This window comes from Lampetra fluviatilis, chromosome 76 (genome assembly GCF_964198595.1).
Source record: "Lampetra fluviatilis chromosome 76, kcLamFluv1.1, whole genome shotgun sequence".
NCBI classification, from domain to species: Eukaryota; Metazoa; Chordata; class Hyperoartia; order Petromyzontiformes; family Petromyzontidae; genus Lampetra; species Lampetra fluviatilis.
This window is the reverse complement of record NC_136350.1, coordinates 3379242-3404858: the sequence shown is the minus strand read 5'-3', so window position 1 is coordinate 3404858 and position 25617 is coordinate 3379242. Positions and strand designations below refer to the sequence as shown.

General features: G+C 45.7%; 6 non-coding genes across 6 annotated transcripts; all 6 read right to left on the bottom strand.

The window, feature by feature from the left end:
• Positions 1-3369: 3369 nt before the first annotated feature.
• TRNAA-UGC (transfer RNA alanine (anticodon UGC)) lies at positions 3370-3441 on the bottom strand. Its single transcript has one exon. It is a non-coding gene; the product is annotated as a tRNA-Ala (tRNA).
• Positions 3442-6700: 3259 nt separating this feature from the next.
• TRNAA-UGC (transfer RNA alanine (anticodon UGC)) lies at positions 6701-6772 on the bottom strand. The gene has a single exon. It is a non-coding gene; the product is annotated as a tRNA-Ala (tRNA).
• A 1457-nt stretch (positions 6773-8229) lies between these two features.
• Positions 8230-8301, bottom strand: TRNAA-UGC (transfer RNA alanine (anticodon UGC)). Its single transcript has one exon. It is a non-coding gene; the product is annotated as a tRNA-Ala (tRNA).
• Positions 8302-9296: 995 nt separating this feature from the next.
• On the bottom strand, positions 9297-9368 carry TRNAA-UGC (transfer RNA alanine (anticodon UGC)). The gene has a single exon. It is a non-coding gene; the product is annotated as a tRNA-Ala (tRNA).
• A 3690-nt stretch (positions 9369-13058) lies between these two features.
• On the bottom strand, positions 13059-13130 carry TRNAA-UGC (transfer RNA alanine (anticodon UGC)). Its single transcript has one exon. It is a non-coding gene; the product is annotated as a tRNA-Ala (tRNA).
• Positions 13131-14690: 1560 nt separating this feature from the next.
• On the bottom strand, positions 14691-14762 carry TRNAA-CGC (transfer RNA alanine (anticodon CGC)). Its single transcript has one exon. It is a non-coding gene; the product is annotated as a tRNA-Ala (tRNA).
• Positions 14763-25617: the final 10855 nt, after the last annotated feature.

The window sequence follows — 25617 nt, the reverse complement described above, 5'->3', positions numbered from 1 at the left end:
GACGGCTGCTTGCGTTGTGGCCGAAACGTCGTGAGAATTATTTTATTATGTTTTATTTTTATTATTTTATTACTTCCCTTCTATGTGACTTTACCGAAAGAACCAAGAAGATGAATCCCTGCAGTCACAAAAGCTTTAAATCGAAAAAAAAATACAGCCAATTGATTTTGGAATTAAACCTTTGTTGGAAAAATGACTTAAATAAAAGCTTCTGACATGGAGATGCCGGAGATTGAACCTATGGCCTCACACATGCAAAGCGTGCGCTCTCCCACTGAGCTACATCCCCACCACGCTGGCAGCTAGGTAGCCAGCCCCTGTAGCTATCGGCCCCTCCCCTTACCCCCCTCCCTTAGGCCCCTCCCCTGACCCCCCTTCCCTTAGGCCCCTCCCCTGACCCCTCCCCCCCATATCCTTAGGCCCCTCCCTCTGACCCCCCTTCCCTTAGGCCCCTCCCCTGACCCCTCCCCCCCATATCCTTAGGCCCCTCCTCTGCCCCCCCCTCATGCCCCTCTCCTGACTCCCACCTTCCTTAGCCACCTCCCCTCTCCGTACCCGGCAGTAGGTCTCCACCAATCAAAAAGCTGTTATTTATGCACGACAGACAGACAAAAAATCCCTGGTGGGCAGTGTGGAACATATTGTTCCTACCTGTAAAATGCATTCCTCGGTTGTGTTTAGCCTTTGAAACCTATAAATTCCGTTAAAAGTGGGAAATTTCACCATGAAAATTTCAAGTTAAAAAGAGGCAAATCGGCATACTAACCTATGCCATTTTTGGCCAAAATTGGCCAAATTTTCACGGCTTTATTTTCCCCAGAAAAAATGCATTCATCGGTGGTGTATAGCCTTAGAATCCTATATATTCCGATAAAAGTGGGAAATTTCACCATGAAAATTTCAAGTAAAAAAGAGGTAAATCGGCATACTAACCTATGCCATTTTTGGCCAAAATTGGCCAAATTTTCACGGCTTTATTTTCCCCCAAAAAAATGCATTCATCAGTGGTGTATAGCCTTAGAATCCTATATATTCCGATAAAAGTGGGAAATTTCACCATGAAAATTTCAAGTAAAAAAGAGGCCAAAATTGGCCAAATTTTCACGGCTTTATTTTCCCCAAAAAAAATGCATTCATCGGTGGTGTATAGCCTTAGAATCCTATATATTCCATTAAAAGTGGGAAATTTCACCATGAAAATTTCAAGTTATAAAGAGGCAAATTGGCATTCTAACCTATGCCATTTTTGGCCAAAATTGGCCAAATTTTCACGGCTTTATTTTCCCAGAAAAAATGCATTCATCGGTGGTGTATAGCCTTAGAATCCTATATATTCCGTTAAAAGTGGGAAATTTCACCATAAAAATTTCAAGTTAAAAAGAGGCAAATCGGCATACTAACCTATGCCATTTTTGGCCAAAATTGGCCAAATTTTCACGGCTTTATTTTCCCCAAAAAAAATGCATTCATCGGTGGTGTATAGCCTTAGAATCCTATATATTCCGTGAAAAGTGGGAAATTTCACCATGTCGGGGAGACAGACCTGGTTTTCACCTGAGGACGGCTCCTTGCGTTGTGGCCGAAACGTCGTGAGAATTATTTTATTATGTTTTTATTTTTTTATTTTATTACTTCCCTTCTACGTGACTTTACCGAAAGAACCAAGAAGATAAATCCCTGCAGTCACAAAAGCTTTAAATCGGAAAAAAAATACAGCCAATTGAATTTGGAATTAAACCTTTGTTGGAAAAATGAATTAAATAAAAGCTTCCGACATGGAGATGCCGGGGATTGAACCCATGGCCTCACACATGCAAAGCGTGCGCTCTCCCACTGAGATACATCCCCACCACGCTGGCAGCTAGCTAGCCAGCACCTGTAGCTATCGGCCCCTCCCCTTACCCCCCCTCCCTTAGGCCCCTCCCCTGACCCCCCTTCCCTTAGGCCCCTCCCCTGACCCCTCCCCCCCATATCCTTAGGCCCCTCCCCTGACCCCCCTTCCCTTAGGCCCCTCCCCTGACCCCTCCCCCCCATATCCTTAGGCCCCTCCCCTGAACCCCCCTCCCTTAGGCCCCTCCTCTGCCCCCCCCTCATGCCCCTCTCCTGACTCCCACCTTCCTTAGCCACCTCCCCTCTCCGTACCCGGCAGTAGGTCTCCACCAATCAAAAAGCTGTTAATATTATATATTTATTTATGCACGACAGACAGACAAAAAATCCCTGGTGGGCAGTGTGGAACATATTGTTCCTACCTGTAAAATGCATTCCTCGGTTGTGTTTAGCCTTTGAAACCTATAAATCCCGTTTAAAGTGGGAAATTTCACCATGAAAATTTCAAGTTAAAAAGAGGCAAATCGGCATACTAACCTATGCCATTTTTGGCCAAATTTGGCCAAATTTTCACGGCTTTATTTTCCCCAGAAAAAATGCATTCATCGGTGGTGTTTAGCCTTATAATCCCATATATTACGTTAAAAGTGGTAAATTTCACCAATACATTTTCACACGCCAAAAATCAAATCTGCATAATAACCTATGCCATTTTTTGGCCCAAATTTGACCAAATTTTCACAGCTCTATTTTTCAACAAAAAGTTCATTCCTCGGTTGTGTTTAGCCTTCGAAACCTATAAATTCCGTTAAAAGTGGGAAATTTCACCATGAAATCTTCACGTCCCATGAAGCAAATCGGCATACTAACCTATGCCATTTTTGGCCAAAATTGGCCAAATTTTCACGGCTTTATTTTCCCCAGAAAAAATGCATTCATCGGTGGGGTATAGCCTTGGAATCCTATATATTCCATTAAAAGTGGGAAATTTCACCATGAAAATTTCAAGTTAAAAAGAGGCAAAACGGCATACTAACCTATGCCATTTTTGGGCCAAATTGGCCAAATTTTCACGGCTTTATTTTACCAGAAAAAATGCATTCATCGGTGGTGTATAGCCTTAGAATCCTATATATTCCGTTAAAAGTGGGAAATTTCACCATGAAAATTTCAAGTAAAAAAAAAATTCGCCAAATTTTTACAGCTCTATTTTTCAACAAAAAGTACATTCCTCGGTTGTGTTTAGCCTTCGAAACCTATAAATTCCGTTAAAAGTGGGAAATTTCACCATGTCGGGGAGACAGACCTGGTTTTCACCTGAGGACGGCTGCTTGCGTTGTGGCCGAAACGTCGTGAGAATTATTTTATTATGTTTTATTTTTATTATTTTATTACTTCCCTTCTACGTGACTTTACCGAAAGAACCAAGAAGATGAATCCATGCAGTCACAAAAGCTTTAAATCGAAAAAAAAATACAGCCAATTGATTTTGGAATTAAACCTTTGTTGGAAAAATGAATTAAATAAAAGCTTCCGCCATGGAGATGCCGGGGATTGAACCCATGGCCTCACACATGCAAAGCGTGCGCTCTCCCACTGAGCTACATCCCCACCACGCTGGCAGCTAGGTAGCCAGCCCCCGTAGCTATCGGCCCCTCCCCTTACCCCCCCCTCCCTTAGGCCCCTCCCCTGACCCCCCTTCCCTTAGGCCCCTCCCCTGACCCCTCCCCCCCATATCCTTAGGCCCCTCCCCTGAACCCCCCTCCCTTAGGCCCCTCCTCTGCCCCCCCCTCATGCCCCTCTCCTGACTCCCACCTTCCTTAGCCACCTCCCCTCTCCGTACCCGGCAGTAGGTCTCCACCAATCAAAAAGCTGTTAATATTATATATTCATTTATGCACGACAGACAGACAAAACATCCCTGGTGGGCAGTGTGGAACATATTGTTCCTACCTGTAAAATGCATTCCTCGGTTGTGTTTAGCCTTTGAAACCTATAAATTCCGTTTAAAGTGGGAAATTTCACCATGAAAATTTCAAGTAAAAAAGAGGCAAATCGGCATACTAACCTATGCCATTTTTGGCCAAAATTGGCCACATTTTCACGGCTTTATTTTCCCCAGAAAAAATGCATTCATCGGTGGTGTTTAGCCTTAGAATCCCATATATTCCGTGAAAAGTGGGAAATTTCACCATGAAAATTTCAAGTAAGAAAGAGGCAAATCGGCATACTAACCTATGCCATTTTTGGCCAAAATTGGCCAAATTTTCACGGCTTTATTTTCCCCAGAAAAAATGCATTCATCGGTGGTGTATAGCCTTAGAATCCTATATATTCCGATAAAAGTGGGAAATTTCACCATGAAAATTTCAAGTAAAAAAGAGGCAAATCGGCATACTAACCTATGCCATTTTTGGCCAAAATTGGCCAAATTTTCACGGCTTTATTTTCCCCAAAAAAAATGCATTCATCGGTGGTGTATAGCCTTAGAATCCTATATATTCCGATAAAAGTGGGAAATTTCACCATGAAAATTTCAAGTAAAAAAGAGGTAAATCGGCATACTAACCTATGCCATTTTTGGCCAAAATTGGCCAAATTTTCACGGCTTTATTTTCCCCAAAAAAAATGCATTCATCGGTGGTGTATAGCCTTAGAATCCTATATATTCCATTAAAAGTGGGAAATTTCACCATGAAAATTTCAAGTTATAAAGAGGCAAATTGGCATTCTAACCTATGCCATTTTTGGCCAAAATTGGCCAAATTTTCACGGCTTTATTTTCCCAGAAAAAATGCATTCATCGGTGGTGTATAGCCTTAGAATCCTATATATTCCGTTAAAAGTGGGAAATTTCACCATAAAAATTTCAAGTTAAAAAGAGGCAAATCGGCATACTAACCTATGCCATTTTTTGGCAAAATTGGCCAAATTTTCACGGCTTTATTTTACCAGAAAAAATGCATTCATCGATGGTGTATAGCCTTAGAATCCTATATATTCCGTGAAAAGTGGGAAATTTCACCATGTCGGGGAGACAGACCTGGTTTTCACCTGAGGACGGCTCCTTGCGTTGTGGCCGAAACGTCGTGAGAATTATTTTATTATGTTTTTTTTTTTATTATTTTATTACTTCCCTTCTACGTGACTTTACCGAAAGAACCAAGAAGATAAATCCCTGCAGTCACAAAAGCTTTAAGTCGGAAAAAAAATACAGCCAATTGATTTTGGAATTAAACCTTTGTTGGAAAAATGAATTAAATAAAAGCTTCCGACATGGAGATGCCGGGGATTGAACCCATGGCCTCACACATGCAAAGCGTGCGCTCTCCCACTGAGATACATCCCCACCACGCTGGCAGCTAGCTAGCCAGCACCTGTAGCTATCGGCCCCTCCCCTTACCCCCCCTCCCTTAGGCCCCTCCCCTGACCCCCCTTCCCTTAGGCCCCTCCCCTGACCCCTCCCCCCCATATCCTTAGGCCCCTCCCCTGACCCCCCTTCCCTTAGGCCCCTCCCCTGACCCCTCCCCCCCATATCCTTAGGCCCCTCCCCTGAACCCCCCTCCCTTAGGCCCCTCCTCTGCCCCCCCCTCATGCCCCTCTCCTGACTCCCACCTTCCTTAGCCACCTCCCCTCTCCGTACCCGGCAGTAGGTCTCCACCAATCAAAAAGCTGTTAATATTATATATTTATTTATGCACGACAGACAGACAAAAAATCCCTGGTGGGCAGTGTGGAACATATTGTTCCTACCTGTAAAATGCATTCCTCGGTTGTGTTTAGCCTTTGAAACCTATAAATCCCGTTTAAAGTGGGAAATTTCACCATGAAAATTTCAAGTTAAAAAGAGGCAAATCGGCATACTAACCTATGCCATTTTTGGCCAAATTTGGCCAAATTTTCACGGCTTTATTTTCCCCAGAAAAAATGCATTCATCGGTGGTGTTTAGCCTTATAATCCCATATATTACGTTAAAAGTGGTAAATTTCACCAATACATTTTCACACGCCAAAAATCAAATCTGCATAATAACCTATGCCATTTTTTGGCCCAAATTTGACCAAATTTTCACAGCTCTATTTTTCAACAAAAAGTTCATTCCTCGGTTGTGTTTAGCCTTCGAAACCTATAAATTCCGTTAAAAGTGGGAAATTTCACCATGAAATCTTCACGTCCCATGAAGCAAATCGGCATACTAACCTATGCCATTTTTGGCCAAAATTGGCCAAATTTTCACGGCTTTATTTTCCCCAGAAAAAATGCATTCATCGGTGGGGTATAGCCTTGGAATCCTATATATTCCATTAAAAGTGGGAAATTTCACCATGAAAATTTCAAGTTAAAAAGAGGCAAAACGGCATACTAACCTATGCCATTTTTGGGCAAAATTGGCCAAATTTTCACGGCTTTATTTTACCAGAAAAAATGCATTCATCGGTGGTGTATAGCCTTAGAATCCTATATATTCCGTTAAAAGTGGGAAATTTCACCATGAAAATTTCAAGTAAAAAAAAAATTCGCCAAATTTTTACAGCTCTATTTTTCAACAAAAAGTACATTCCTCGGTTGTGTTTAGCCTTCGAAACCTATAAATTCCGTTAAAAGTGGGAAATTTCACCATGTCGGGGAGACAGACCTGGTTTTCACCTGAGGACGGCTGCTTGCGTTGTGGCCGAAACGTCGTGAGAATTATTTTATTATGTTTTATTTTTATTATTTTATTACTTCCCTTCTACGTGACTTTACCGAAAGAACCAAGAAGATGAATCCATGCAGTCACAAAAGCTTTAAATCGAAAAAAAAATACAGCCAATTGATTTTGGAATTAAACCTTTGTTGGAAAAATGAATTAAATAAAAGCTTCCGCCATGGAGATGCCGGGGATTGAACCCATGGCCTCACACATGCAAAGCGTGCGCTCTCCCACTGAGCTACATCCCCACCACGCTGGCAGCTAGGTAGCCAGCCCCCGTAGCTATCGGCCCCTCCCCTTACCCCCCCTCCCTTAGGCCCCTCCCCTGACCCCCCTTCCCTTAGGCCCCTCCCCTGACCCCTCCCCCCCATATCCTTAGGCCCCTCCCCTGAACCCCCCTCCCTTAGGCCCCTCCTCTGCCCCCCCCTCATGCCCCTCTCCTGACTCCCACCTTCCTTAGCCACCTCCCCTCTCCGTACCCGGCAGTAGGTCTCCACCAATCAAAAAGCTGTTAATATTATATATTTATTTATGCACGACAGACAGACAAAAAATCCCTGGTGGGCAGTGTGGAACATATTGTTCCTACCTGTAAAATGCATTCCTCGGTTGTGTTTAGCCTTTGAAACCTATAAATCCCGTTTAAAGTGGGAAATTTCACCATGAAAATTTCAAGTTAAAAAGAGGCAAATCGGCATACTAACCTATGCCATTTTTGGCCAAATTTGGCCAAATTTTCACGGCTTTATTTTCCCCAGAAAAAATGCATTCATCGGTGGTGTTTAGCCTTATAATCCCATATATTACGTTAAAAGTGGTAAATTTCACCAATACATTTTCACACGCCAAAAATCAAATCTGCATAATAACCTATGCCATTTTTTGGCCCAAATTTGACCAAATTTTCACAGCTCTATTTTTCAACAAAAAGTTCATTCCTCGGTTGTGTTTAGCCTTCGAAACCTATAAATTCCGTTAAAAGTGGGAAATTTCACCATGAAATCTTCACGTCCCATGAAGCAAATCGGCATACTAACCTATGCCATTTTTGGCCAAAATTGGCCAAATTTTCACGGCTTTATTTTCCCCAGAAAAAATGCATTCATCGGTGGGGTATAGCCTTGGAATCCTATATATTCCATTAAAAGTGGGAAATTTCACCATGAAAATTTCAAGTTAAAAAGAGGCAAAACGGCATACTAACCTATGCCATTTTTGGGCAAAATTGGCCAAATTTTCACGGCTTTATTTTACCAGAAAAAATGCATTCATCGGTGGTGTATAGCCTTAGAATCCTATATATTCCGTTAAAAGTGGGAAATTTCACCATGAAAATTTCAAGTAAAAAAAAATTCGCCAAATTTTTACAGCTCTATTTTTCAACAAAAAGTACATTCCTCGGTTGTGTTTAGCCTTCGAAACCTATAAATTCCGTTAAAAGTGGGAAATTTCACCATGTCGGGGAGACAGACCTGGTTTTCACCTGAGGACGGCTGCTTGCGTTGTGGCCGAAACGTCGTGAGAATTATTTTATTATGTTTTATTTTTATTATTTTATTACTTCCCTTCTACGTGACTTTACCGAAAGAACCAAGAAGATGAATCCATGCAGTCACAAAAGCTTTAAATCGAAAAAAAAATACAGCCAATTGATTTTGGAATTAAACCTTTGTTGGAAAAATGAATTAAATAAAAGCTTCCGCCATGGAGATGCCGGGGATTGAACCCATGGCCTCACACATGCAAAGCGTGCGCTCTCCCACTGAGCTACATCCCCACCACGCTGGCAGCTAGGTAGCCAGCCCCCGTAGCTATCGGCCCCTCCCCTTACCCCCCCTCCCTTAGGCCCCTCCCCTGACCCCCCTTCCCTTAGGCCCCTCCCCTGACCCCTCCCCCCCATATCCTTAGGCCCCTCCCCTGAACCCCCCTCCCTTAGGCCCCTCCTCTGCCCCCCCCTCATGCCCCTCTCCTGACTCCCACCTTCCTTAGCCACCTCCCCTCTCCGTACCCGACAGTAGGTCTCCACCAATCAAAAAGCTGTTAATATTATATATTCATTTATGCACGACAGACAGACAAAACATCCCTGGTGGGCAGTGTGGAACATATTGTTCCTACCTGTAAAATGCATTCCTCGGTTGTGTTTAGCCTTTGAAACCTATAAATTCCGTTTAAAGTGGGAAATTTCACCATGAAAATTTCAAGTAAAAAAGAGGCAAATCGGCATACTAACCTATGCCATTTTTGGCCAAAATTGGCCACATTTTCACGGCTTTATTTTCCCCAGAAAAAATGCATTCATCGGTGGTGTTTAGCCTTAGAATCCCATATATTCCGTGAAAAGTGGGAAATTTCACCATGAAAATTTCAAGTAAGAAAGAGGCAAATCGGCATACTAACCTATGCCATTTTTGGCCAAAATTCGCCAAATTTTTACAGCTCTATTTTTCAACAAAAAGTACATTCCTCGGTTGTGTTTAGCCTTCGAAACCTATAAATTCCGTTAAAAGTGGGAAATTTCACCATGTCGGTGAGACAAACCTGGTTTTCACCTGAGGACGGCTGCTTGCGTTGTGGCCGAAACGTCGTGAAAATTATTTTATTAAGTTTATTTTTATTGCTTTATTACTTCCCTTCTACGTGACTTTACCGAAAAAAGCAAGCAGATGAATCCCTGCAGTCACGAAAGCTTTAAATAGAAAAAAAATACAGCCAATTGATTTTGGAATTAAACCTTTGTTGGAAAAATGTATTAAATAAAAGCTTCCGACATGGAGATGCCGGGGATTGAACCCATGGCCTCACACATGCAAAGCGTGCGCTCTCCCACTGAGCTACATCCCCACCACGCTGGCAGCCAGGTAGCCAGCCGCTGTAGCTATCGGCCCCTCCCCTTACCCCCCCTCCCTTAGGCCCCTCCCCTGACCCCCCTTCCCTTAGGCCCCTCCCCTGACCCCTCCCCCCCATATCCTTAGGCCCCTCCCCTGACCCCCCTTCCCTTAGGCCCCTCCCCTGACCCCTCCCCCCCATATCCTTAGGCCCCTCCCCTGAACCCCCCTCCCTTAGGCCCCTCCTCTGCCCCCCCCTCATGCCCCTCTCCTGACTCCCACCTTCCTTAGCCACCTCCCCTTTCCGTGCCCGGCAGTAGGTCTCCACCAATCAAAAAGCTGTTAATATTATATATTTATTTATGCACGACAGACAGACAAAAAATCCCTGGTGGGCAGTGTGGAACATATTGTTCCTACCTGTAAAATGCATTCCTCGGTTGTGTTTAGCCTTTGAAACCTATAAATCCCGTTTAAAGTGGGAAATTTCACCATGAAAATTTCAAGTAAAAAAGAGGCAAATCGGCATACTAACCTATGCCATTTTTGGCCAAAATTGGCCAAATTTTCACGGCTTTATTTTCCCCAGAAAAAATGCATTCATCCGATAAAAGTGGAAAATTTCACCATGAAAATTTCAAGTAAAAAAGAGGCAAATCGGCATACTAACCTATGCCATTTTTGGCCAAAATTGGCCAAATTTTCACGGCTTTATTTTCCCAGAAAAAATGCATTCATCGGTGGTGTATAGCCTTAGAATCCTATATATTCCGTGAAAAGTGGGAAATTTCACCATGAAAATTTCAAGTAAAAAAGAGGCAAATCGGCATACTAACCTATGCCATTTTTGGCCAAAATTCGCCAAATTTTTACAGCTCTATTTTTCAACAAAAAGTACATTCCTCGGTTGTGTTTAGCCTTCGAAACCTATAAATTCCGTTAAAAGTAGGAAATTTCACCATGTCGGGGAGACAGACCTGGTTTTCACCTGAGGACGGCTGCTTGCGTTGTGGCCGAAACGTCGTGAAAATTATTTTATTAAGTTTATTTTTATTGCTTTATTACTTCCCTTCTACGTGACTTTACCGAAAAAAGCAAGCAGATGAATCCCTGCAGTCACGAAAGCTTTAAATAGAAAAAAAATACAGCCAATTGATTTTGGAATTAAACCTTTGTTGGAAACATTTATTAAATAAAAGCTTCCGACATGGAGATGCCGGGGATTGAACCCATGGCCTCACACATGCAAAGCGTGCGCTCTCCCACTGAGATACATCCCCACCACGCTGGCAGCTAGCTAGCCAGCCCCTGTAGCTATCGGCCCCTCCCCTTACCCCCCCTCCCTTAGGCCCCTCCCCTGACCCCCCTTCCCTTAGGCCCCTCCCCTGACCCCTCCCCCCCATATCCTTAGGCCCCTCCCCTGACCCCCCTTCCCTTAGGCCCCTCCCCTGACCCCTCCCCCCCATATCCTTAGGCCCCTCCCCTGAACCCCCCTCCCTTAGGCCCCTCCTCTGCCCCCCCCCTCATGCCCCTCTCCTGACTCCCACCTTCCTTAGCCACCTCCCCTCTCCGTACCCGGCAGTAGGTCTCCACCAATCAAAAAACTGTTAATATTATATATTTATTTATGCACGACAGACAGACAAAAAATCCCTGGTGGGCAGTGTGGAACATATTGTTCCTACCTGTAAAATGCATACCTCGGTTGTGTTTAGCCTTTGAAACCTATAAATCCCGTTTAAAGTGGGAAATTTCACCATGAAAATTTCAAGTAAAAAAGAGGCAAATCGGCATACTAACCTATGCCATTTTTGGCCAAAATTGGCCAAATTTTCACGGCTTTATTTTCCCCAGAAAAAATGCATTCATCCGATAAAAGTGGAAAATTTCACCATGAAAATTTCAAGTAAAAAAGAGGCAAATCGGCATACTAACCTATGCCATTTTTGGCCAAAATTGGCCAAATTTTCACGGCTTTATTTTCCCAGAAAAAATGCATTCATCGGTGGTGTATAGCCTTAGAATCCTATATATTCCGTGAAAAGTGGGAAATTTCACCATGAAAATTTCAAGTAAAAAAGAGGCAAATCGGCATACTAACCTATGCCATTTTTGGCCAAAATTCGCCAAATTTTTACAGCTCTATTTTTCAACAAAAAGTACATTCCTCGGTTGTGTTTAGCCTTCGAAACCTATAAATTCCGTTAAAAGTGGGAAATTTCACCATGTCGGGGAGACAGACCTGGTTTTCACCTGAGGACGGCTGCTTGCGTTGTGGCCGAAACGTCGTGAGAATTAATTTATTATGTTTTATTTTTATTATTTTAATACTTCCCTTCTACGTGACTTTACCGAAAGAACCAAAAAGATGAATCCCTGCAGTCACAAAAGCTTTAAATCGAAAAAAAAATACAGCCAATTCATTTTGGAATTAAACCTTTGTTGGAAAAATGAATTAAATAAAAGCTTCCAACATGGAAATGCCAGGGATTGAACCCATGGCCTCGCACATGCAAAGCGTGCGCTCTCTCACTGAGCTACATCCCCACCACGCTGGCAGTTAGGTAGCCAGCCCCTGTAGCTATCGGCCCCTCCCCTTACCCCCCCTCCCTTAGGCCCCTCCCCTGACCCCCCTTCCCTTAGGCCCCTCCCCTGACCCCTCCCCCCATATCCTTAGGCCCCTCCCCTGAACCCCCCTCCCTTAGGCCCCTCCTCTGCCCCCCCCTCATGCCCCTCTCCTGACTCCCACCTTCCTTAGCCACCTCCCCTCTCCGTACCCGGCAGTAGGTCTCCACCAATCAAAAAGCTGTTAATATTATATATTTATTTATGCACGACAGACAGACAAAAAATCCCTGGTGGGCAGTGTGGAACATATTGTTCCTACCTGTAAAATGCATTCCTCGGTTGTGTTTAGCCTTTGAAACCTATAAATCCCGTTTAAAGTGGGAAATTTCACCATGAAAATTTCAAGTAAAAAAGAGGCAAATCGGCATACTAACCTATGCCATTTTTGGCCAAAATTGGCCAAATTTTCACGGCTTTATTTTCCCAGAAAAAATGCATTCATCGGTGGTGTATAGCCTTAGAATCCTATATATTCCGTTAAAAGTGGGAAATTTCACCATGAAAATTTCAAGTTAAAAAGAGGCAAATCGGCATACTAACCTATGCCATTTTTGGCCAAAATTGGCCACATTTTCACGGCTTTATTTTCCCAGAAAAAATGCATTCATCGGTGGTGTATAGCCTTAGAATCATATATATTCCGTTAAAAGTGGGAAATTTCACCATGAAAATTTCAAGTTAAAAAGAGGCAAATCGTCATACTAACCTATGCCATTTTTGGCCAAAATTCGCCAAATTTTTACAGCTCTATTTTTCAACAAAAAGTACATTCCTCGGTTGTGTTTAGCCTTCGAAACCTATAAATTCCGTTAAAAGTGGGAAATGTCACCATGTCGGGGAGACAGACCTGGTTTTCACCTGAGGACGGCTGCTTGCGTTGTGGCCGAAACGTCGTGAGAATTATTTTATTATGTTTATTTTTATTATTTTATTACTTCCCTTCTACGTGACTTTACCGAAAAAAGCAAGAAGATGAATCCCTGCAGTCACGAAAGCTTTAAATCGAAAAAAAAATACAGCCAATTGATTTTGGAATTAAACCTTTGTTAGAAAAATGTATTAAATAAAGCTTCCAACATGGAGATGCCGGGGATTGAACCCATGGCCTCACACATGCAAAGCGTGCGCTCTCCCACTGAGCTACATCCCCACCACGCTGGCAGCCAGGTAGCCAGCCCCCTTAGCTACCGTCCCCTCCCCTTACCCCCCCTCCCTCAGGCCCCTCCGCTGACCCCCCTTCCCTTAGGCCCCTCCCCTGACCCCTCCCCCCAATATCCTTAGGCCCCTCCTCTGCCCCTCCCCCTCAGGCCCCTCCTCTGCCCCCTCCCTTAGGCCCCTCTCCTGACTCCCCCCTCCCTTAGGCCCCTCCCCTGACCCCCCTTCCCTTAGGCCCCTCCCCCTCCCCCCCATATCCTTAGGCCCCTCCCCTGAACCCCCCTCCCTTAGGCCCCTTCCTCTGCCCCCCCCTCATGCCCCTCTCCTGACTCCCACCTTCCTTAGCCACCTCCCCTCTCCGTACCCGGCAGTAGGTCTCCACCAATCAAAAATCTGTTAATATTATATATTTATTTATGCACGACAGACAGACAAAAAATCCCTGGTGGGCAGTGTGGAACATAGTGTTCCTACCTGTAAAATGCATTCCTCGGTTGTGTTTAGCCTTTGAAACCTATAAATTCCGTTAAAAGTGGGAAATTTCACCATGAAAATTTCAAGTTAAAAAGAGGCAAATCGGCATTCTAACGTATGCCATTTTTGGCCAAAATTGGCCACATTTTCACGGCTTTATTTTCCCAGAAAAAATGCATTCATCGGTGGTGTATAGCCTTAGAATCCTATATATTCCGATAAAAGTGGGAAATTTCACCATGAAAATTTCAAGTAAAAAAGAGGCAAATCGGCATACTAACCTATGCCATTTTTGGCCAAAATTCGCCAAATTTTTACAGCTCTATTTTTCAACAAAAAGTACATTCCTCGGTTGTGTTTAGCCTTCGAAACCTATAAATTCCGTTAAAAGTGGGAAATTTCACCATGAAATCTTCACGTCCCATGAAGCAAATCGGCATTCTAACGTATGCCATTTTTGGCCAAAATTGGCCAAATTCTCACGGCTTTATTTTCCCCAGAAAAAATGCATTCATCGGTGGTGTATAGCCTTAGAATCCTATATATTCCGTTAAAAGTGGGAAATTTCACCATGAAAATTTCATGTAAAAAAGAGGCAAATCGGCATACTAACCTATGCCATTTTCGGCCAAAATTCGCCAAAATTTTACAGATTTATGTTTCAACAAAAAATTCATTAATCGGTGGTGTTTAGCCTTAGAATCCCATATATTACGTTAAAAGTGGTAAATTTCACCAATACATTTTCACACGCCAAAAATCAAATCTGCATATGCCATATTTTTACCAAAATTTAGGCAAATTTTCACAGCTGTATTTTTCAACAAAAAGTGCATTCCTCGGTTGTGTTACGCCTTAGAATCCTATACATTCCGTTAAAAGTGGGAAATTTCACCATGAAATCTTCACGTCCCATGAAGAAAATCGGCATACTAAACAATGCCATTTTTGGCTAAAATTGGCCAAATTTTTACAGCTTTATTTTTTCAACAAAAAGCGCATTCTTCGGTTGTGTTTAGCCTAAATATCCTACATATTCCGTTAAAAGAGTAAAATTGTCCACTGGCAAAATATCACCTCGTGGAAATGCCGGGGATTGAACCCGGGGCCTCACACATGCGAAGCATGCGCTCTACCACTGAGCTACATCCCCATGGTGGCGCTACCTGGGCGCAGTTCCACCTCGGTACGGGGTGAAACTTCGTCATCAGCTTCTTCCTCTCCCTCGTCACCCCACTCTCTCTCCTGTTGGCCCTGGGCCCTGGACACATCGAGTCTGCACAGAGTCCAAGCAAAATGTATCTCTTTGAAACAAAAAGAAATAACAAGAATACATGTGGATGGATACTATAATGCTGTCCCAATTTATTTCTTCTTGGAAATATTTAATTCGGAAATAAATAGGTGTTTTGGATACTTTTAAGCACTGGTTTTCATCTCCAAAATTTTAAGAAAACCATTTGATCACTGTGTGCATCGCTAGCTATACAAATAGCAAGTTCCTGAAATCAACACAAATTCACCCTCAGGTATCGTTCATATAGGGTTATACTGGTAGGAAACACCTGGTTCCACCAGCCCACAGGGGATTATTGTGTCCGTCCGTCGTGCATCAAAAAATGGGAGGGGTTGGGCTGGGAGGTGAGGGGAGGGTGGGGAGGGGCTGGGTGGGGGAGGGTGGGGAAGGGCTGGTCACCCCATGGTGGCCCTTATAAAACTCAACGTTTAACCGACTCACGCCGGCTTGTGCCCGCCCTCACAGTCGGCTATATTTGCGAAATAGACCACGCCGCCGTTGACCCTGGCAATTGACCGAGCAACCCAACGCTCCTACCAGCTCCCTGCGCAGGATGTGTTTACGAGAGTTAATTTGCACCCCTATTACAGGGACATGGACACAGCCAATTGATTTTAAAAATCAACCTTTGTTAAAAACATAAATTAAATAAAATCTTCCAACATTGAGATGCCGGGGATCGAACCCATGGCCTCACACATGCGAAGCGTGCGCACTCTCACTGAGCTACATCCCCACCACGCTGGCAGCCAGGTAGCCAGCCCCCTTAGCTATCGGCCCCTCCCCTTACCCCCCCCTCCCTCAGGCCCCTCCGCTGACCCCTCCCCCCCATATCCTTAGGCCCCTCCCCTAACCCCCCCTCCCTTAGGCCCCTCCTCTGCCCCCCCCTCATGCCCCTCTCCTGACTCCCACCTTCCTTAGCCACCTCCCCTCTCCGTACCCGGCAGTAGGTCTCCACCAATCAAAAAGCTGTTAATATTATATATTTATTTATGCACGACAGACAGACAAAACATCCCTGGTGGGCAGTGTGGAACATATTGTTCCTACCTGTAAAATGCATTCCTCGGTTGTGTTTAGCCTTATAATCCGATATAGTACATTAACAGTGCGCAATTTCATCAAGAAATTTTGAAGTAAAAAAAGCAAATCGGCATAGTAACCTATGCCGTTTTTGGCCAAAATTGTTCACATTTTTACGGATTATTTAAAATAAGAAAAATTCATTCATCGGTGATGTTTAGCCTTATAATCCTATATATTACATTTTTAGAGGTGATCGCCAATCAGCATTCACTAACCTGCAGTACCACTGAGTGTCAACGGGGTGCAGCAGTGTTACCTCCGTGGCGAAATGCCCGGGGTCAAACAGAGGTGAGAGCGGATCAAAACACCAATTCCTGCTCGGGAAAATTCCCGGGGTCAGAGAAGGTGAAAGCGGATCAGAACGACGGTTTGAGAAGGACCAATCAGAAGGTTCGGGAAAGACCATTCAGAAGGTTCCAAGAAGGTTGCGTGTCTGAGACGGAGGCAGCCACGAACCTGTATAAAAGCCAGAGCGCTGAGAGCTCGAGTTAGTTCTCTCCACACGAAGACCGAAGCCCGGGCTGGAGATAGATAGGACCCTGGAACCAAGCCGTGCAGCTCTTCTAAGGGCTGAGGCTCGGTGTGACCAGTGGTGGGGACCCACAGACCCAGTGGTCGAGTCAGTTAGCCTCCCCTAGGTCCCAGCCGGAGGACGTTAGGTTAGCGGGTAACCCGTGAGTAGGTCCCGTCAAGCCCGGAGGCCATTCCTCCCTAGGTATCGGGTAAGGGGACCGTATACCGCTTGTGTGTGTTAGGGACCGTGTCGGAAGAAAGACAATGAACGGTGTGCCTCATAAAGAAGTTTATTGGTCTGTAATTACAACACTACACATTTAAAGTGGGAAATTTCACGATGGAATTTTCACGTCCCGAAAAGCAAACAGGCATACTAACCTATGCCATTTTTGACCAAAATTAGCCCAAATTTTCACAGCTTTATTTTTCAACAAAAAGTGCATTCCTCGGTTGTGTTTAGCCTTAAAATCCTATATATTACATTAAAAGTGGGAAATTTCACTATGAAAATTTCACGTCCGAAAAAGCAAATTGGCATACTAACCTATGCCATTTTTGGCCAAAATTAAGCACATTTTAACAACTTTATTTTTCAACAAAAAGTGCATTCCTCGGTTGTGTTTAGTCTTAGAATCATAAATATTACATTAAAAGTGGGAAATTTCACTATGAAAATTTCACTTTCCAAAAAGCAAATCGGCATACTAACCTATGCCATTTTTGGCCAAAATTGGTCAAATTTTCACAACTTTATTTTTCAACAAAAAATTCATTCCTCGGTGGTGTTTAGTCTTAGAATCCTATATATTCAGTTAAAAGTGTGCAATTTAACCATGAAAATTTTAAGAAGAAAAAAAGCGAATGGGCATACTAACCAATGCCATTTTTGCCCAAAATTGGCCCAATTTTCACAGCTTTATTTTTCAACAAAAAGTGCATTCCTCGGTGGTGTTTAGTCTTAGAATCCTATATATTCCGTTAAAAGTGTGCAATTTCACCATGAAAATTTAATGAAAAAAGAAGCGAATGGGCATACTATCCTATGCCATTTTTGCCCAAAATTGGCCCAATTTTCACAGCTTTATTTTTCAACAAAAAGTGCTTTCCTCGGTTCTGTTTAGCCTTATATTCCTATATATTAAATTAAAACAGGGAAATTTCACCACGAAATTTTCAAATCCTAAAAAGCAAATCGGCATACCATTTTTGGCCAAAGTTTACCAAATTTTCACAGCTTTATCTTTCAACAAAAAGCGCATTCCTCGGTTGTGTTTATCTTTAGAATACTCTTATATAAGTGAAGTATAGTAAACTACGGCGGGAAACCACTTGACGGGTACCACACTTTATTAACACTTGTCTTGCCACAATAACACGTGTGGTCACTATTTCTCACGCTACACGTTCCACTCGACACGTGTGGTCACTACAGCTCACGCTACACGTTCCACTCGACACGTGTGGTCACTACAGCTCACGCTACACGTTCCCGCTACACGTTCCCGGGCACTCCAGCCCCGTAGCATCCGTGGAACCTACAGACCCACCCCAGCTTGGGCGTGGGTCACGACCTCTGGATCCCGCGGCCCGGCTCTCACACGGACGTCCGGCCCCGGGTCCCAAGGTCCCGCCTCTGAGCCACATAGGGCCCCGGTCCTCACAAGGACAGCGGGACTAGGTGTCCCAGGGCCCTATCTCTTCCTCCTCTGTCTTCTGTCTTCACTGGTCACCAACTCCCCGCGCGCCTGCGCGCACCGCCTTATATAGCCTCCGCTCCCAGGAGACGGAGCCTATGCGGACCGCGACGTGAGCACCCACCTTAGTTGACCAATCACCACGCGCTGCCACACGATCCCTCCGCTGTCAGCGCGCGTCACCCACACACAGCCAATCACCACCTCATAACCCATGACCCCGCGCTGACCTATGATCCCTCACTGTCAGCGCGCGTCACCAACACACACAGCCAATCACCACGCGCTGCCACACGATCCTTACCGCCAGCGCGTATCACCACTACATAAGCACGCAACTTTATCTATCAGTGATGAATGCTGCACTTTCTGTCGTTTTCATGCAGGGGGCGCTGCAAACATACATGCCCCCTGCATGAACGACGGAGGCGCAGGGACAGACGTTCGATTACGTTGAAATTGATCTGCAGACGGCGGTCTTCTCACACGGCCAGCTCCGTGTCGCCTTATCTCGATCCTCCAATCCCAAACAGGCGAAAGTCCACATCGAACTGAACCCCCAGCAAGGCCATCGACTTAACGACGAGAGAAAATTCACACGAAATGTCCTTTTCAATGAAGTCTTCCAGATGTAAAATGATATAAGCTTTTAATGAAGAAAGAAAATAATCTAATTCTAAATATAATACAATTCAAAAATGTTTCATTTAAAACTTTAAAACAGAGCATCGGGTGCTTGCAGGAATGCATCGTTCGTGTGCAATTTGTTTCGTGACTTTCCTGGCCGAAGACCGTAAATAGTTGTGAGTGGTGCAACAGGCACCACCGAACAACCCTTAGTGCTAGATATTCCGTTAAAATTGGGAAATTTCACCATTAAATTTTCAGGTAAAAAAGAACCAAATCGGCATATATAACCTGCTAGCGGGAAGTATGTGGCGTTGCCCGGGGGAAAAATATATTTAAAAACTTCTCTAAAAAACACAACATATACATACACAATTACTATGCTATTGTGAAAACCCAGCGTGCCGTTTGTCTGTCCATTTGTCCGTCAACAAAATTATGAGAGGCTTGCAGAAGTCAAAAAAGTTATAGAAAGTGGTGGGTAAATCGTTTATCTAACAGGTTTTCGAAAATTGTCGACCCCCCCCCCCTAAATTTTTTTTTTGTATCATGGTGGCGGGGCGCTCAGCACTGACATCGTCGGGAAGGAACGGCCAGGAATCCGGAGTTGACGTCCTGGTGGGAACGTCTGTAAGCGCGACGGCCGCCATTACACGTGGCGAGGAAGATGCGCAGCCGGACGCCGCCATTTTGGGCGGCACGGGGGAGGCGTGGACAGAGTCCGCCATTTTACTAAACAAGCGTGATAGGCAAGACGCGGCACCCGCTGCTAGGAACGTGGGAAATAGAACCGAACGTACTCGCAGATTACCCCAGATTAAATAATTCAGCCTAGCTCTGGAACACAGTGGAGGAAATTGGTGCGTCGGGTGATCGCGGCATCTGCAGGCTTCTCGGTGGTATCACGCTCTATTCAAGGTGTTGAGGTCCGTGTCTTGGTGGACATGGGAGCCCTGTCAGATATATCACCAAAACGACATTTGATCATCTTAGAAACATTGCTAAGGTACAGCCTTTTCGCTCTCGGTTTACTACCGAGAGACTTGACTACTGCAATGCTCTTTTCCGGTTTTCCGAAAAAGTCATTTTGCAACCTGCAACATATGCAGAATGCAGCAGCGCGTGTGCTTATGAAAACCAGAAAGAGCACCCACCACGTAACACCTGATTTACGGATCTTGCACTGAATGTCAATAAGTTATAGAATTGATTTTATTAATTAATTTGTCACCAGCATACACGATATGAACCAACAAGATCCCTCACGTCCTCTGGTTCTGGTCACAATAATCCCCTGTGGGCTGGTGGAACCAGGTGGTTCCTCCCAGTATCATCATCGTCATCATCATCATCACGTGGACATTGAGAGCAGCAGACACAAACTCTAGACACGTGGTGACGTCGATTCTGAATGTGGAGGGGGGAAACCTGAGGACCTCGAGAAGAATCCACGTGACCACGGGGAGAGTAAAAGTGGCACCAGGCGAAGTGATTACATCTGTGACGTCTTGCAGCCCCCCACCCACCCCTTGGACGAAAGAACATCAGAGTCATCTCACTTCCTTCTGCGAGTTACTCTCTCTCTGGGCAACCTCAGCTGGTCTCGTCGTATAAAACGGAGAGAGAGAGACGCGGGGTGGTGAAGCATCCATCGGGCTGTCAGAATGTGACGGGGCAGGTAGCAGTCACTACCCACTGTGCATTGACACACACGCAGAGGCGACAACCCCACACACACTCACACACACGCACACACACACGCACACGCAGAGGCGACAACCCCACACACACAAACTCACACACAGACGCACACACACACGCAGAGGCGACAACCCCACACACACACACGCGGTGCCACTGAACGCGTGCATCGAATCATCATCGTTCACCCCATGGAGCCGTGACTTGGGCTAACAACGGTGAGGATTTAACTCTGTGCGAGTGTGTGAGTGTGTGAGTGTAAGAGTGTAAGTGTGTGAGTGTGTGTGAGTGTGTTAGTGTGTGAGAGTGTGTTAGTGTGTGAGTGTGTGAGCGTGTGAGAGTGCGAGTGTGTGAGTGTGTACGTGTGAGTGTGTGTGTGTAAGTATGTGAGTGTGTACGTGTAAGTGTGTGAGTGTGTGTAAGTGTGAGTGAGTGTGTGTAAGTGTGCGAGTGTGTACGTGTGAGTGTGTGTGTAAGTATGTGAGTGTGTACGTGTGAGTGTGTGTGTGTGAGAGTGTGTGAGAGTGTGTGAGTGTGTGTGTGAGTGTGTGTGTGTAAGTATGTGAGAGTGTGTGTGTGTGTGAGAGTGTGTGAGTGTGTGTGTGAGTGAGTGTGTGAGTGTGTGTGAGTGTGTAAGTATGTGAGAGTGTGTGTGTGAGAGTGTGTGAGTGTGTGTGAGTGTGTAGGTATGTGAGTGTGGGAGTGTGAGAGTGTGTGAGAGTGTGTGAGTGTGTGGGGTTGTCGCCTCTGAGTGTGTGTGAGTGAGTGTGTGAGTGTGTAAGTGTGAGAGTGTGTGAGTGTGTGTGTAAGTGTGCGAGTGTGTGAGTGTGTGTGAGTGTGTGAGTGTGTGGGGTTGTCGCCTCTGAGTGTGTGTGTGTGAGTGTGTAAGTGTGAGAGTGTGTAAGTGTGTGAGTGTGTGTAAGTGTGAGTGTGAATGAGTGTGTAAGTGCACCTAGCCTGGCACAGGCGCCGTGGTAACGTCACCGTCACGTCGTGGCGAATGGCGGGTCTTGTTATGTTGAATTTCTTTCGCACCGTACGTAGTCAACCGTGGATGATCGGAGGTGCGGGTGAAGGACACCAATCTAAGCAGAACAACAACAGCACTCAGTCCTAAACAAATGAGTGCTCAATCGAGATGATTTAAAAGTGGCTTCCTAATATCGCGAGGAAGAGCGTTCCAGACGGCCACTGAAGCGCATCTCAAAGCGTGTGAGTGCTCGGTGCGGTGTGTAGTAAACATCGCCACTGGGGAGACAAAGGCGGCCGGGCGTGGTGCTGGCCACCCACCCCTCACTACTGGCCTACAGCACTTGCCCCAACAGTCTGTAAGAGGCTATACGGGGGATCTTTATTTTGGTATTTCACGCGCATACCTCTAAGGTGAGTTGGAAACACCGACAGGTAGGTGAGAGGCATGCGGGCAATGCTACCGTGGCCTTCACCAGTTGAGGAACCGGTCGGATGGTTAGCGGTCTAACCGGGATATTTAATCCCAATTTAACTTCCTCACTCCGACATTCAGACCCCCCCATTGAGATTCATTGCCTCCTGTTATTGAGGTCCTTTATTTAACCATCAGCTGAGAGAGTTCCCGTTGAGATGAATTGTCTCGTGTTGATGAGTCTTGCAGTATGGTGAGGTGGGGAGATGTGACCCTGCGAAACGAAGGCATCTATATCGATAGAAAAAAATAAAATTGTGAATGTGTGTGTCTGTTTGAAATGTTTAGCATACTTCCCGACATGCAAAAAACTTGAAATGTGGCATATGGGTAGTTTCCAGATTGTACACCATGCAAAAAGTATAAAATAGACTTTAGTAATGTTTTTTATGTGTGGGGGGGGGCGCAATAATGCATATATTTTGCACGGCAAGTGAGCGGTGACGTCACATCTCTGTCATGTCACCCGCATGCGGTAGCGTCACGCAGTGTGCCTACTGACGTCACGCAGTGTGCCTACTGACGTCACGCATCCCCCCCCCCTCCGCGTAGGCCGCGTATTACTGGTAGGAACCTCCTGGTTACACCAGCCCACAGGGGATTATTGTGTCCGTCCGTCGTGCAGGGAGGGGCTGGGTGGGGGGGAGGGACTGGGAGGGGCTGGGTGGGGCTGGATGGGAGGGGTGGGCTGGGTGGGGAGGGGCTGGTCACCCCGTGGTGCCCGTATAAAACACAACGTTTAACCTACTCACGCCGGCTTGTGCCCGCCCTCACAGTCGGCCATATTTGCGGAATACACCACGCCGCCGTTGACCCTGCAGGCCATTGACCGAGCAACCCAACGTTCCTACCAGCTCCCTCCGCAGCAGGCATGTGTTAATCAAAGACACGAATCCGAAGCCCGGTAGTAAAGCTTGTTAATTTATATATCGTTTGTAACGTGTTCATTTTACAGAATTCCTGTCCTCTATTCGTAAAGGAATGGCCCTGACTTCTCCACTTGGAACAACAACAACAATATTAATACTACTATTATTCATTGGTAAGTACTAAGTAGCATCACCACCATCACCACCACGTGTAGCCTGTAACAGACTTGGGGCAAGCGCTGAGCGAGGCTGAGGGTGGAGTGACTGGAGCAGGGGTCACGTGGGGGCCGGAAGTGGAGTGTTGAGACGGGAGAAGTGGAGGGGGGTGGGCGATGGGGAAGAGGGATGGAGGCTGTCAGAGAGGAATGGAAGGAGGCTAAGGAGGGGACTGCTTCATGTACAGGGGCACTGCTGAGTCTATGGGCAGCAGTGTTGAGTCTATGGGCAGCAGTGTTGAGTCTATGGGTGGCAGTGTTGAGTCTATGGGTGGCAGTGTTGAGTCTATGGGTGACAGTGTTGAGTCTATGGGTAGCAGTGTTGAGTCTATGGGTAGCAGTGTTGAGTCTATGGGTAGCAGTGTTGAGTCTATGGGTAGCAGTGCTGAGTCTATGGACAGCAGTGTTGAGTCTATGGGTAGCAGTGTTGAGTCTATGGGTAGCAGTGCTGAGTCTATGGGTAGCAGTGCTGAGTCTATGGGCAGCAGTGTTGAGTCTATGGACAGCAGTGTTGAGTCTATGGGTAGCAGTGCTGAGTCTATGGGCAGCAGTGTTGAGTCTATGGGTAGCAGTGTTGAGTCTATGGGTAGCAGTGTTGAGTCTATGGGTAGCAGTGCTGAGTCTATGGGTAGCAGTGCTGAGTCTATGGGTAGCAGTGTTGAGTCTATGGGGTAGCAGTGTTGAGTCTATGGGTAGCAGTGTTGAGTCTATGGGTAGCAGTGTTGAGTCTATGGACAGCAGTGTTGAGTCTATGGGCAGCAGTGCTGAATGTATGGGGGTGGGTGGCCAGCACCACACCTGCCCGGCCGCCTTTGTCTCCCCACTGGTGATGTTTACTACTCCACTGCAAGATGTTATTCTTTTGAGGCCGAGTCGATCTAGGAGAGGCCCAGGACGTGTTCAGATAGTTGCGGCGATCACCGATTTTGGTGGCCGTGAGCGGGAATCGAACTTGGGTCTCAGCCGGGTTCACAGCTGCAGCGCATACAATTGCGCCACAACTCCACGCCACGCACAATGCGGTACTCGGATATCAGTCGACACAGTACATTGCGATGTCATATTTCATGATTATCGTCACGATTGGTTTACCGTGAAGATGTTCTGCTGGCGTTTCACATTTCACGCTTTCCTTTCAGCGCTTGGCTGTTCTTCCAGACTGAATGTTTATAGTGTTCACTGGACACTAGTTCACTCGATGCTACTTCTCCCGACGATAGTTCACTCGACGGTAAGAGAGTTGAAGGGCAATTAAGGGAGTTGAGTGGCAATCATAAAAGGGATGAAAAGGCAGCGACAAGTGAGTTACAGCCCGGAGAGAAAGAGGCAGAGATTGGGTTGTGAGAGCTCTACGCGATCTCTCTCTCCCTCTCTCTCTCTGTCTGATCTCGCTCTGATCTTCTTACCTTAGAGACCCTGGCTCTGATCTTCTTACCTTAGAGACCCTGGCTCTGATCTTCTTACCTTAGAGACCCTGGCTCTGGTCTTCTTACCTTAGAGACCCTGGCTCTGATCTTCTTACCTTAGAGACCCTGGCTCTGATCTTCTTACCTTAGAGACCCTGGCTCTGATCTTCTTACCTTAGAGACCCTGGCTCTGGTCTTCTTACCTTAGAGACCCTGGCTCTGATCTTCTTACCTTGGAGACCCTGGCTCTGATCTTCTTACCTTAGAGACCCTGGCTCTGATCTTATTACCTTAGAGACACTGGCTCTGATCTTCTTACCTGCGAGACCCTGGCTCTGGTCTTCTTACCTTAGAGACCCTGGCTCTGATCTTATTACCTTAGAGACCCTGGCTCTGATCTTCTTACCTTGGAGACCCTGGCTCTGATCTTCTTACCTTAGAGACCCTGGCTCTGATCTTATTACCTTAGAGACCCTGGCTCTGATCTTCTTACCTGCGAGACCCTGGCTCTGGTCTTCTTACCTTAGAGACCCTGGCTCTGATCTTATTACCTTAGAGACCCTGGCTCTGATCTTCTTACCTTAGAGACCCTGGCTCTGATCTTCTTACCTTAGAGACCCTGGCTCTGGTCTTCTTACCTTAGAGACCCTGGCTCTGATCTTCTTACCTTGGAGACCCTGGCTCTGATCTTCTTACCTTAGAGACCCTGGCTCTGATCTTATTACCTTAGAGACCCTGGCTCTGATCTTCTTACCTGCGAGACCCTGGCTCTGGTCTTCTTACCTTAGAGACCCTGGCTCTGATCTTATTACCTTAGAGACCCTGGCTCTGATCTTCTTACCTTGGAGACCCTGGCTCTGATCTTCTTACCTTAGAGACCCTGGCTCTGGTCTTCTTACCTTAGAGACCCTGGCTCTGATCTTCTTACCTTAGAGACCCTGGCTCTGATCTTATTACCTTAGAGACCCTGGCTCTGATCTTCTTACCTTAGAGACCCTGGCTCTGATCTTCTTACCTGCGAGACCCTGGCTCTGATCTTCTTACCTTAGAGACCCTGGCTCTGATCTTCTTACCTTAGAGACCCTGGCTCTGATCTTCTTACCTTAGAGACCCTGGCTCTGATCTTCTTACCTTAGAGACCCTGGCTCTGATC